General features: G+C 38.7%; 1 pseudogene across 1 annotated transcript; it reads left to right on the top strand.

Moving 5' to 3' along the window:
• Positions 1 to 11,524: 11,524 nt before the first annotated feature.
• On the top strand, positions 11,525 to 12,942 carry LOC147359320 (annexin A1 pseudogene; annotated as a pseudogene). The gene has a single exon (XR_015140227.1). The product of XR_015140227.1 is annotated as an annexin A1 pseudogene (transcript).
• Positions 12,943 to 14,079: the final 1,137 nt, after the last annotated feature.

The raw sequence follows: 14,079 nt of genomic DNA, 5'->3' as shown, positions 1-14,079 counted from the left end.
ATATGCCTTGAAGTTGTTAGTTGTGACATTACTTCCAAGAGAGGAAGATCATAGTACTTCTCCCAGAAACTGTCTTCCATTCCTCCGGATCCGTTTTATAAGGAAAAAAGCTTAAAGAAAATGTCTACTATCAGAACCATTGTTTGGCTGACTTTTTTCACATCTTCCTGACAAAATTCACGAAGTCATGAATATCACAAGCATCATTATGCTTCTGTTCAAGGTGTAATCTCTGACTTACAATCATTGTGTGTGCATGCTCGCTCAGTCACGGCCAATTCTGTGAAACCCCATGGACTATAGTTCTCCAGGCTTCTCTGTCCATGTGACTTTTCCAGGAAAGAATGCTGGAGTGGGTTGTCATTTCCTCCTCCAAGGTATCTTCCCAAATCAGGGGTAGAACCTACATCTCCTGCGTCTCCTACAATGGCAGGCAGATTCTTTACTACTGAGCCACTGGGGAAGCCATCACTGTTTAGGTTCTATATACTCCAATGTACATAAAAGTCTGCATTAGTCTGGTTGGGCTGTTATAGTGAAATACAATAGCCTGAACATTTATTTTCTCACAGTTCTGGGGGATGAAGTCCAAGGTCAAGCTATCGTCAGGATTGGTTTCTGGTGAGAATAGTCTTCCTGGCTTGCTGATGGCAGTCTTCTTGCTGACCACACCATCATAGTAATCTTGTTCATTGAAATCTTTTTTGTACAGTTCTTCTGTGTATTATTTCCCTCTCTTCTTGATCTCTTCAGTGTCTACTAGGTTTCTACTGTCTCTTAGCACACATACGTATTTATAGTATAATTATGATAAGTCTTGAGGACTGTTCCAATCAGAGTTCAGGGAAGGGAGAAGAGTAAAGAATGACTCACAGGTTCTTGCTTGGTTAACTGGGGTTAAAACTGTTCACAACAAAAAAGAATCAGCTTAAGTCATTTAATTATTTTAAGTATATTCTGCATCCTATAAAAATAAGTTTGAAAGATTAAGAAAATTGTGTCTCCTTAGGTTTTGCATATCTTTTGTTATATCATGTAAATTCCCTTCTTTTTTTGTATAAAAGCAGCATCAACATATATACACTATCTTGTGTAAAATGGATAGTTGGTGAGATGTGGCTGTATAACACGCGGAGCCCAGCCTGTTGTTCTGTGATGACCTAGAGAGCTGGAACGGGAGAAAAGGAGGGAGGCTCAAGATGGAGGTGATATATGTATAATTATGGCTGATTCATATCGTTGTATGGCAGAAAGCAAAACAACATTGTAAAAATTAAAAAACAAAAAAGTTTTTAAAGAAAGGTTATGAAAAAACAAGAAAGAAGTGAGAGAAAATAAGATCTTATGAAAAATTGTGAATAATCTTTATCTGTTTTTGTGCTTATTACAAATTCCCATTGTTTATCTTTTTATATGTTGATACATATTCTGAAATATCTTCTCATTCCAGCTGAGTCAACCTGTGAGGATTAAGTTTCACTAATAACTCAGACAAGCCTAAAATTGGTTCATCTACAGGAATGACCACCATATTAGAGCATTCATTTTTAGTCTCAAACTTAGAGAAAACGTCCTAGTTATGTCCATTACATCAAAATATCAGTGACGCTTTAAAATGCATCATATGGAGTTTGAATACTTGAAGTACCTGCTCATATTCTTTAAGGCACTTTAAATAGGAAAAATAAATAGAAGAAAAGTTAAGACAAAACTTCCCCAGGATAAAATGGATCACATATTTTTACCATATGCCTTTACTTAGGAAAAACACATGTTAAAGAATTTTAACAGTATCCAACTTTGGAAACAAAATGCAAAAATTTTTACCAGTAAATCCATGCTCAGTACAGCTCCCTTTTAGTATTTTTTTCAAGCCTTACACAACAATCTCTATTTTTAAAATATTTATAAATAACCCATTTTGTAAGAAAATACCTATCTTTTGTCATAAGAAATATGACACTTTATATTTTTATTCCTACCTTTCATATGTTATTTTCTACCATTTGATAATTTGTATCCTATGTTCCATGGCAACATACTCCAGTATTCTTGCCTGAAGAATCCCACGCACAGAGGAACCTGGCGGGCCATGGTCCCTGGGGTCACAAAGTCAGACACACATCCTATGTTCTTGGGCTTCCCAAGTGGAGCTAGTGATAAACAGCCTGCCTGCCAATTCAGGAGACATAAATTACGCAGGTTCAACCCTTGGGTGAAGAAGATCCCTGGGAGAAGGAAATGGCAACTCACTCCAGTGTTCTTGCCTGGGAAATCCCATGGACTAAAGAGCCTGACTGGCATTCAGTCCATGGAATCACAAGAGTCAGACATAACTTAGCAACTTAATAACAAGCCCCATGCTCTAGTCAAAGAAAACTCATCCACAATCCTTTAAATATGCTGTGTTTGTTCATTTGTCCAGGATGTTCCTTCTGCCTGGTATGTCTCTGACCTTCTCTCTACCTGAATAATTCCTCCACACATTCAAAACCTAATTCCAAGACCTCCTCATTCCTGACATTCTTGTCAATATCTCCAAGCAGGGTTATTTACTCCAAGTTCTGTTTTACTTTTTTTATGATCTACTTATTTAATAGCCTTTTCCTGTTCAATTTTAATGAGTTGTTTATGAATCTGTCACACTCTTTTTTGAGTTCCTCTGGACTTTATTTTTTCTTTTATCTCTGGCCCATAAACACAGTGCCTGCTCCATTATAGGTGCTCAACAAGCGTTGGCTGAGTGAATAAAGATACCTTTTAGCTCCAATATTTTATGAAATTTCATTTAAAACAACATCAAATTACCCTTTGTTTCCTACTTAATTTCTAGCATTATACAGTACTGCTGCTGCTGCTAAGTCGCTTCAGTCGTGTCCGACTCTGCACGACCTCATAGATGGCAGCCCACCAGGCTCCCCCATCCCTGGGATTCTCCAGGCAAGAACACTGGAGTGGGTTGCCATTTCCTTCTCCAACTCATAAAAGTGAAAAGTGAAAGTGAAGTCGCTCAGTCGTGTCCAACTCCTAGCGACCCCATGGACTGCAGCCTACCAGGCTCCTCCGTCCATGGGATACAGTACTAGAAACTCCAAAACATTATCAGTGGCATACAGAATCCATGTTCTCACTAGACTTCATGCACGTAGTCAACTCCCTTATAACTTTATCTAGCATACAACTGCCAGACATGTTTAAAAAAAAAAAGGAAAGAAAAATAAGATGTATCAACTCCTCACCTATTGAAAAACTTCCAGGTTTCCATTCCTAATGTATCAGGTTTAATCTTTTCTACTTATTTTTCAAATACCCTCTTTTTTAATCTGTTCAGAATCACCTTTCCACCTTTGGCCTTTATTTTAGTTGCATTCATAGTTATCTGCATTTACCCATAGAACCTAAGCATATTTCAGTTTCTTATGCTAGTTTTCCCCTCTTAGAAGTCAAAGAGGCAAGGAATATTGTGATAAAAATATTTTTAAAAATAGAAAGATGTTAGGACTTGTTTCTGTTGGTCTGGGGAAATTACTACCTGAATTGAAATAATTCTGGCAACTGAAGGGCTCAGACCAGTCAGCTTTGTTTACTTCAGACTCAAATCAATGTATTGTCTTTATCTGAGTACTAGTTACATTTAGAGAAAAATCCCATAAATGCAGTGAATGAGCAAGGCCACTATCTGAGACGTGTCTGAGTCTTTAGTATAGCACCTAGGGGAATGGTGAGCATTGGTCAATATTTCCTGATTGATGACTCAATAGCTCTGGTTAAGCCTCATCATTAGAAGTCAAGATTTTTTAACAAGCTTCTCAGAGTTTTCATCTCAAAGAAGAAACTAAAGAAAACCAGATTGCAGGAATGTCAAACTGTAAAATGTTCTGGTTGTCAAATTTAAACTGGGAGATCCTGTGCAATGAGAGGCCGGCTGGTGCCAATTTCACATTTTGTTCTCTGGTTTCTGGGTGAAGCTGCTCTGCCAGGGAACTGACAGGTCGAGAGCACTCCAGCTTCCACAGACACACCAGAACATTCTATGTTCATACTGTTCCTGCCTTACCTAGGGGAAGGACTATATTCACAATGGAAAGAGTTATGATTAATCACCAGTAGAGATTCTTTTGCTTTCTGGATGCCCATGTTAGAACCTGGCTGAGTCATCCCCTAACATAGATCATGGAGCAAAATGAGAACACTGTCACCTAATATGACCAAAGATTAAGGGTGTTGGGCCCAACTGACCCCAGGAGACACCTCTAATTCAGTCTGTGATCAAGGAGCTTTACAGCACATAAGGGATTCAAAAAGCATATTAATCCACCTCCAGTAATACTGCCAATTTAAAAGAATGATTAACCTTCTCTCCCACTTGATTCAACCTGGCATATATATTACATCACTCCAAATGCTAGCAGACTCTATGCTTACAGCTCGCATTATGTAGCATAGCACTCAGTGTCCATGAAAACTTTCTTTAAGAATTACTTTTGAGACCTTAAACATTTCACATGGGAAAGGAAAAAAAGAAAGAACGTACAAGTAAAGGGAACTAGGAAAAAATAAGAAAATACCCCCAAGTAGAAGCATGTTGATTCCAAAAGGAATTTAAAGGTGATTTAAATGATACTAGATGAGCATCTGCTCTGTTCCTGCTTTAAATAAAGCATCCTGTTCTATTCAGTAGGTGCTGTACTTATTTATTATCTAGTGTCTGTTAAAAAACCTCTTGAAGAGATATATTTATTATGAGCACCTCGCTGGATGCACAACACAAGCCGGTCGGAGTCATGGGTGTGACGGACGCTGCAAAGGTTCTTGAATTCATCTCTTACTTCTGGTCTCTGAGACTCAGTCAGGCTTCTCCTCCATGTAGTGTTCATAAAACTCAATGGACACAGAACACTAGGGACACAGAAGGTACTCAAGAGTGTAGGTGCTTATCAAGCGGGTATTTACTTTGTGTTGTTCAGTCGCTCAGTTGTGTCTGACTCTTTTGTGACCCCATTGACTGTAGCCAGCCAGGATCCTCTGTCCATGGGAGTTCCCAGGTAAGAATACTGGAGTGGGTTGCCATTTTCTTCTCCAGGGAATCTTTCCAACTCAGGAATGGAATTCACATCTCTTTATGTCTCCTGCATTGGCAAGTGGATTCTTTACCATTGTACTACCCTGGAAGCCCAGATATTTACTGCTAGTATGCAAGTATCTTCTGTTAGGAAAACAAATATATTTTATTTGCAATGACACTTGCTTGTAAATTCTGTACTTCTAAAGAAGAATATTTGGTGAACAAGTTATGTTTGCCTCCCTGTGTTACTTTTATTGACAATGCTCATGTAGGGGTTCTTCTATCTCAAGCAGTTCCCTCTGTGTGATTTGCATTTCAGACCTTCCTAAAAGTATGTTTTCATTCTCTTCCCTTCCACCCCCTCCCTATTCTACTTAAGATGCTGTGATCCTCTGTTAAAATGCAAAGAACCCTGGAAAAAGAAGAAGCAAGAAGTTTGTCATTGCCAGCTCTGGTATGAATGTATCAGAGGCTAAATTATAACTAATGAAGCCAGAACTGGAATCCATATCTGTCTGACTTCAGAAATCAGAAATGTAGTGGCTACAATCTGATGAATTAGAACTCAGATCAAAGCCTAGAGTGGAAAAGAGTCTTCTGATGGAAAGGGGAAAGTAAACAAAAGGCAGCATTTAATTGTGTAATAATTAGTAAGTGAATGATGATGGTGTTTTTACAGAACAGAAGATAAGACAGTGTTCAAATAAAACAGTTTAAAAGTGAAAGTCGCTCAGTCATGTCTGACTCTTTGCGACCGCATGGACTATAGCCCACCAGGCTCCTCTGTCCATGGAATTCTCCAGACCAGCATACTGGAGTGGGTAGCCGTTCCCTTCTCCAGTGATTCTTCCCAACCCAGGGGTTGAGCCCAGGTGTCTCACTTTGCAGGTGGATTCTCTACTAAAACTCTGAGCCACCAGCTCAAAGTGACACGGAAACATAATTCAATCCACTTGAGCTACAACCCATCCTAAACCACACCATGACATACTGATTTGCATTACACGGACATTAGAAGATCTGGTTTGAATGAAGTTTTATTTCAAGGACTGAAGTTTCCCCAAAGAAGGGGTGAGCTCTTATCTCAAGAAATATCAAGTGATCAAGAAGCCAGGGATAGTGGTGTTAATTGATCTAAGTACAGGGATTTGTTTGGCAAAAGAGAAGCACCAATCAGAAAGAGAAGTGACCAAAAATTATTTAATAAAACAGCTTCAGAAGTAGATTTTTAAATCTGATTTTAATTAATTGCTAGAAAAATCTTATTGTTTATTCAGAGGAAATTTGTGCAAGGCTCTGAAACCAAGAGGTTTTTATCACAAATGATAAGGTCACTAGACACTTATTCAAGAGTTAGTACTTCCTCAAATGGCTACCATGTAGTCACTTCTGACTAATACACTACCAAGAAGTAACAATGTATCTTTAGGAAACTGGTATGAAGGAAAAACATCTTACAATGAAAATTTTTGCAGGTGATTCTTTGATCTCATAGTGTGTTAATTTCTCAAAGTTGGGACTGGATCCTACCTCTAAGAAATGCTCCTTGAAACATTACATTGAAAATCTCCTCTTTTATTGCTTACTGTAAACACTGTATATGTTATTAGAATGCCAATAAAAAGCATGGTCCATGAAATTATTTTTCTAGTCGTGAAATTGTGGAGAATAAAACTGGCATTTGTATTGTATTTCTGCAAAGAGAGGAAGTTCTTTTCCACAAAGACTTCCCTCAATGTTAACTCTGGAAAGAAGTATTTGTAGTTGTCTCCCCACTCCAGTACTCTTGCCTGGAAAATCCCATGGACAGAAGAGACTCGTAGGCTGCAGTCCATGGGGTCGCTGAGGGTCGGACACGACTGGGTGACTTAACTTTTACTTTTCACTTTCACGCATTGGAGAAGGAAATGGCAACCCACTCCAGTGTTCTTGCCTGGAGAATCCCAGGGACGGGGGAGCCTGGTGGGCCGCCGTCTATGGGGTCGCCCAGAGTCGGACACGACTGAAGCGACTCAGCAGCAGCAGCAGCAACACTGTCCTTTAACAAGCTCAGCTAATGGGCTTCAGGCATTCTAAACAGCAGCAATTTATAAATAACTTTAAATTTCATACATTTCTTCCAGTCAGATGAAAAGCTAAGGTATGTGAACCTTAATTTTATGGTTTGGGCAGATATAGAGTTAGATTACTCCCTGTCAGAGCAGAAATCAACCTCTTATAGGGAATAAGTGCTAATTAAGAAAAACAGAGTATTACATTAAACAGATCTGGTTCTTTTCTGTGCACTTTGGGTGCATAAGTTCTAACCACCGTCTCCAGAGTGACCCTCAGTGTTCCCTAATGATGCCAATGTGGGGTTCTGTCCAATTAGTGTGCTACTGAGAAAGTCAGAATGGTGAAGCTTTCCACCAAGGAGATGGGCTAGGGAGGCAAATGCAATCAGAGAATATTATCTCTTTCGTGTGTCTATTACAAAACAGTATCCTCTCATGAGGCTTCTATCCCTTCTTGTTTTTTATGCATATTAAGTTTGTATGTGTAAGTTTTTCAGGGCTACTCTAATGGCTCAGAGGTAAAGAGTCCACCTGTAATGCAAGAGATGAGGGAGCAGATGAAGAACTGCCAGAGAAGGAAATGGCTACCCATTTCAGTATTCTTGCCTGGAAAATCCCATAGACAGAGAAAGTCAGACACAGGTTAGTGACTAAATAACAACAACAACAAATTTTACAAGTGTCTAATAAGAGAAAACTGAAAATGCCCCCAGAAAAAATAAAACTGCTTCAACAGAGAAAGGTCTCCTTTTTCCAGGTGAAGGGATACAGAGTTAATACCAGGGAATATCCATCTGCTGAAATACCTGAAACATAGATGCTTCCAAAATTTACTTGTGGTCCCACTGATCAGCAATAAGTAATTTTAATTATTATTTCTTAAGATCGTAGTAGATAAAAATGTCTCAGGAGTATGCTAAACAGCTTTAACACTTGATTACATTTGGTGTACCGTTTTCCTCCTCCCAGATGGTGCTATTGGTAAAGAGCCCTTTTGCCAGTGCAGGAGATGTAAGAGATACAGGTTCCATCCCCAGGTCAGGAAGATCCCCTGGAGGACGGCATAGCAACCCACTCCAGTATTCTTACCTGGAGAATCCCATGGACTGAGGAGCGTGGTGGGCTACAGTTCATGGTGTTGCAAAGACTGAAGTGACAGAAGTGACTTACCATGTGCTCACATTCTCCCAGGCTCCAACCAACAGTAGCAGTAACAGATATCCAGATCTTAAGAGGATAGAACTATAATGGCACACTGAATATGGAAAGGAAGAACCAGCAATGGTTACCATATATATATATATATATATTCATAAAGCAAATCAGCATCTAAGGAATAGGCTTCCCCCAAAATAAGTGGACAACAAATACTTGCTCATCTTAGTGAACTCTAGAAACAGCTTTGAAGTTTTCAGTAACCACTACTTCTGAAGCAACCAATAATTTCATAATTATTAGTTTACTTAGATTAATTTATATTAGAATTTATTTAACGCAGTTGCTCACAAATTTTATGCAACTTTGTAGTGTTCTGTATCTATTTAAATGACATGCTTTCCTAAGTTCAATATCAGTGTTTTTATATTGTGCAAACTAAGAAATTACTGGGGGATATCTGGTAAGCTTGATAGGAAACCCGAGATGTCAGCAGTTTGCTGGTTAGGATTTCAAGTGGCTCACACCATTAACCTTCACCAGGAACAATATTGGTGGACAGAGCCCCAGGGAATGCCCATCCATCACATTCACCCAGGAAATGTGAGTGAGACTCAAAGGGCAGTGGGACAGGGACCTCCATGCTCAGATTCCACTACCAAGAAATGGCCTCAGTCAGGCCTTGTCACAGAAGAAATAACCCTGCAGGAATCAGATGGAATTCTATTTTCAGTTTTAGAGGAGGGAGGATACTATTAATATTTAAACGTTGATGAAGTGTGATTCTTAACACCTCTTTGTCACTGGGTTTATATATAGGATTTCACTGGGTAAGCGATTCAACAGATTTTACAGAGGAAATGTTTTTCAATGGCATTTTTGTGGCACAGTAGATAGAAGTAAGGTCAATATTTCTTTTGAAAAAATAAACTAAAAATTTTCTAGAAAGCCATTATTCATTCTAAAAATATGCTGAGTCAAAAGAACATGAAAATTGAAGGGATAGAAAAAGAGGGCTAGGCTTCCCCGATGCTCAACTGGAAATTTCTTCTGGTGTCAGAACATGGCTGTGTAGCAACTTTAATCCCGGTGGATTTTGAAAAAATACAGGGATCTTCAGATTTTAGTAGCCCCTGATTACTGCCTTTGCTCCCATGCTAAATCCCCTCCTCCACACACTTTTTTTTTTAACAATTTGCCCTCAGGAGTATTTTCCTTTGCATAATTATTGCAGCAGTTTGTTAGTCTATTGGCCGCCAATGCAAATGTTCCCATTTCCTCACCCTGTGTAGGTCCCTTCCACATGGACCTGGGCTTGGTTGTGTGACTTGCTTTAACCCAGTGGCATTTCAAGTGCTGAAACTTGAATAGTACTTGTGCATTAGGGTTTGTCCTCTCGGAACTCTGCCGTGTTAGGAAGCCTGTCTAGTCTAGTGAAGACACCTGGCCCAGCCCACAGCTAGCACAAAATGGCCAGACATATGAAAAAAAAACAGCCTCAGTCAAGTAGCCAGATGACAACAGCCTCAGTAGTCACCTCAGATCAGGTCCCAACCCACTCTGCTGAGTCCCAAGTTTTGTGGAGATAAAATACCTACTGTTTGAAACCACCAAGTTTAGGAGTGGTTCATCACACAGGAATGAGTGAAGTCACTCAGTCGTATCTGACTCTTTGCGACCCCATGGACTGTAGCCTACCAGGCTCCTCCCTCCATGGGATTCTCCAGGCAAGAGTACTGGAGTGGGTTGCCATTTCTTTAGATACAGCTATCTTCACTGTTAGATTATCTTCCCATTTTATATCATGTGCATGCATGATCAGTTGCTCAGTCGTGTCCAACTCTTTGCAACCCTATGGACTGTAGCCCGCCAGGCTCCTCTGTCCATGGGATTCTCCAGGTAAGAATACTGGAGTGGGTGGCCATTTCCTTCTCCAGGGGATCTTCCTGACTCAGGGATTGGTAGGTGGATTCTTTACCATTGAGCCACCTGGGAGTCCCCATTTTTATACCATATTCCCCTTCCAATAAATGTTCCTTTATTCAAGATTCTAGAAAAGAAATAACAACTGAAAAGGCTGATATAGCCTTAACATTTAAGTCTTATAAACTTTTAAAATATATTAATAAAATCAATATTTATTTTTTTTGGTGTCAAAATTATTTTCTTCAGTCAGCTTAAAAATTAATGCAGAATTGTAGTAAATTTATAAATTTGGAAGCTCTAAAAATATGTTACTCCTTGGATTCAGTCCTGGTGTACTTTATGTGGCATTCACCTTTGCAAAATGATTCCAGGATATTTTTTCAATATTCATTTTAAAACTTTGGCCTAAAGACATTTTTACCTGAAAAAAATAATACATAATTCCACTTTCAGCTAATAAGCCACAGTTTCCTTATTTTCTAAATTCCCTATCTGTAATGAAGACTATGTCTAGAGTACAAGACTGTCATAACTAGGAGGAAGCTAGTACAGAAAGGCATTGCCCAATTTTATCAATACATTACAGTGGGGAGTCATGGACACCTTGAAGACTGGAAAGGAGACTGATAAAATGTAATGATTATTGTAAGGATGAGGATAATGGTTTCTATCATTTTATTTTAAATATGAATGGCAGAACATTCTGGGGAAATGATGCTGGCTACAGAAAAGATTTTTTATCTCTGAATATCCCACCCCTCCCATAAATAGGCACAACCCCATCAAAGAAAAGAAAAATAAGCATCTATGATAGCAAGATCAAAAATCTACAGATAACATCTACAACAAGGTGTCCATGTGAACTGCCACATACAACCAGCAAGGAACAAATCAACAGAAAAAGACATACATGTATGTATCACAAAGTGTGGGAGAAAGTCGAGGGGAGAAAAGGTGACTTTATCTTTCAGGAGAGCCAGAGAGTCCTGTGATTCAAGAACTCAAAAATGTAAAGACACAGAACAGCAGCAGAAGCTTTGAAACTGGAAGTGAACACTGCAGGTGCCACTGTTCAAGAGAGAGCAAGCACTTCGAAATATCCAAGAGTGCCTGGCACTCTGGGATCAAAGAAACATTGACACCTATCAAACCAAAAAACCCCTTCCAGAACCAATCCCCATACTCAGCAAGGACAGGAAAGAGGAGGCCTGGATAAAAGGGAATAGGAGGGCAGAGGAAGAAGATTTTAGAAATTATTAGGGTTGCTTTTTAAACTATGTCATGAAAACAATAGAAGATACTGAACCCTGGAGTTTTAAAGCTAAAAATTACATTCTGGCAGCACAAACCGTTCAGAGAAGAATCTCTCTTTAGTTCTTTGTACGGAGGTGAAAAAAACAAAAAGATCCTTCAAAAATGGCAATGGTATCTGAATTCCTCAAGCAGGCCTGGTTTATTGAAAATGAAGAGCAGGAATACATTAAAACGGTGAAAGGAGCCAAAGGTGGTCCTGGGTCAGCAGTGAGCCCCTATCCTACGTTCAATCCATCCTCGGATGTTGAGGCCTTGCACAAAGCAATCACAGTTAAAGGTGTGGATGAAGCAACCATCATTGAAATTCTGACTAAGAGAAACAATGCACAGCGTCAGCAGATCAAAGCGGCCTATCTGCAGGAGAAAGGAAAGCCCCTGGATGAAGTTCTGAAGAAAGCCCTCCTCGGTCACCTTGAGGAAGTTGTTTTGGCTCTATTGAAAACTCCAGCCCAGTTTGATGCCGAAGAGTTCCGTGCTGCCATGAAGGGCCTTGGGACTGATGAAGACACTCTGAATGAAATTCTGGCATCAAGAGCTAACAGAGAAATCAGAGAAATTAACAGAGTCTATAGAGAAGAACTGAAGAGAGATCTGGCTAAAGACATCGCCTCAGACACATCTGGAGATTATGAGAAGGCTTTGCTTTCTCTTGCTAAGGGTGACCGATCTGAGGAGCTTGCTGTAAATGACGACTTGGCTGATTCAGATGCCAGGGCCTTATATGAAGCAGGAGAAAGAAGAAAAGGGACAGATGTGAATGTGTTCACTACCATTCTTACCACCAGGAGCTATCCCCATCTTCGCAGAGTGTTTCAGAAATATTCCAAGTATAGTAAGCATGACATGAACAAAGTTCTGGACCTGGAGTTGAAAGGTGACATCGAGAAATGCCTCACAGTTATTGTGAAGTGTGCTATGTTCTTTGCTGAGAAGTTCCATCAGGCCATGAAGGGTGTTGGAACTCGTCATAAGACACTGATCAGGATTATGGTTTCCCGCTCTGAAATTGACATGAATGACATCAAAGCATGCTATCAGAAGTTGTATGGCATCTCTCTCTGTCAAGCCATCCTGGATGAAACCAAAGGAGATTATGAAAAAATCCTGGTGGCTCTCTGTGGAAGAGACTAAACATTCCTTTGATGATCTCAAGCTTTTTGATCAGAAGACTTTTTAATCATCTTTTCATTCCATATCATAGATTTAAATAGTAAAGTTTCTTCAATAGAAATATAGTCTAGTAACTTCTTCCTGAAAAATAGCCTATAAATCATTTTTTGTATTACAACTCTTTATAGATACAAAAATTTTTTTTAAATATAGTTATTCCAAACTATAAAACCCTACAAAGAGGTTGTTCTAGTAATAATGCCTAAGAAAAATATTTACCTTGCAGAAAATAAAATGATTTTACAGGAAAAAAAAAAATTACATTCTGATCTATGTCTCCTTCCTAAGGTGGAAACATTTAATTGAGAAATAAGCAACCAAAGAGTATTCCATTCATTTCCCATAGAAAATTAGTAAGGAAAAAAAAAGAAAAAATGAGAAGAAAGTTCCAGCAAATCCTGAAAGCATGGCAAAAATACGTGTCCACAGAACAAATAAAATCTTCTGCTTGATATTTCGAAAAAAAAAAAGAAATTTTAAGAAGGATAGAGACTGTGTTTTTATTTTAAAAAAAACATAAAAGACAGAAAAACTAAGAAATGAAGTGGTTGGAAAATAGGAAGATTTGAAAAGGTGAAAGAATTCAGTGAGTAAATTCTTAAAAAAAAAAAAAAAAAAGCCCTGACTTGAAAGAAGGTTAAACTAAAGAAGGAACACAAGTTTGAATAAACATAGTGAATAATGTCTCCTTGGAGAAATGCTGATTTCAAGTCCAGCAGGGGGAATGAACATGATGTTCCTGTTATATCTTGTCATACAAGAGAGCTGGGAAGATTATCAAAGACTACGTGGATGTGTCGGAAGGACTCAAGAGCCAACTTGAACAGGATCCATGAACCTAAGAGGGGACAATATGTGCATTGATATTTGTAACAACCTCAGTGAAAACAACAAAGAAAAAAAATGCCTAATTGGTCCTCCTTGGAAGCTTCTCTGGACTCAATCTCTCTCTCTCTTTTTCCTTTTTTTCATAAAACTTCTTCATAAAATAAAAGAATTTATTCTGTCTTTCCTAATTAAACTGTAACTCAGGGAAACCAAATAGTTGATGAAATAATGTTCTATCTAGTAAATGAATACTAATAATCTAATTAGTAGAATATCACCAATGGGTACTGTAATAAGTTAATGCATCTATGCATTGGTCATTAATGGTTGCAACATCACAGTAAGACAAACACTTTTTAATTCCTTTTGGAATTAATCAATTTTTTTTTTGGAATTAATCAATATTATCTACAAAGTAAAATTCCCAAAAAATCAAACCTGAATTTGGACAATGCTCTAAATCTACCTACCAACTGTGAGTAAATCGCATGGGCCAAAAGAGCATCATGAATACATAAGCATGAAGGGGATGCAACCGGCATAAGCCACACAGTTGGAAATCTTACT

The sequence above is a fragment of the Bos grunniens genome, chromosome 14, assembly GCF_055505025.1.
Source record: "Bos grunniens cultivar Pamir isolate PY7600 chromosome 14, Bosgru_T2T1.0, whole genome shotgun sequence".
Taxonomy (NCBI): domain Eukaryota; kingdom Metazoa; phylum Chordata; class Mammalia; order Artiodactyla; family Bovidae; genus Bos; species Bos grunniens.
This window is presented reverse-complemented; position numbering and strand designations above follow the sequence as displayed.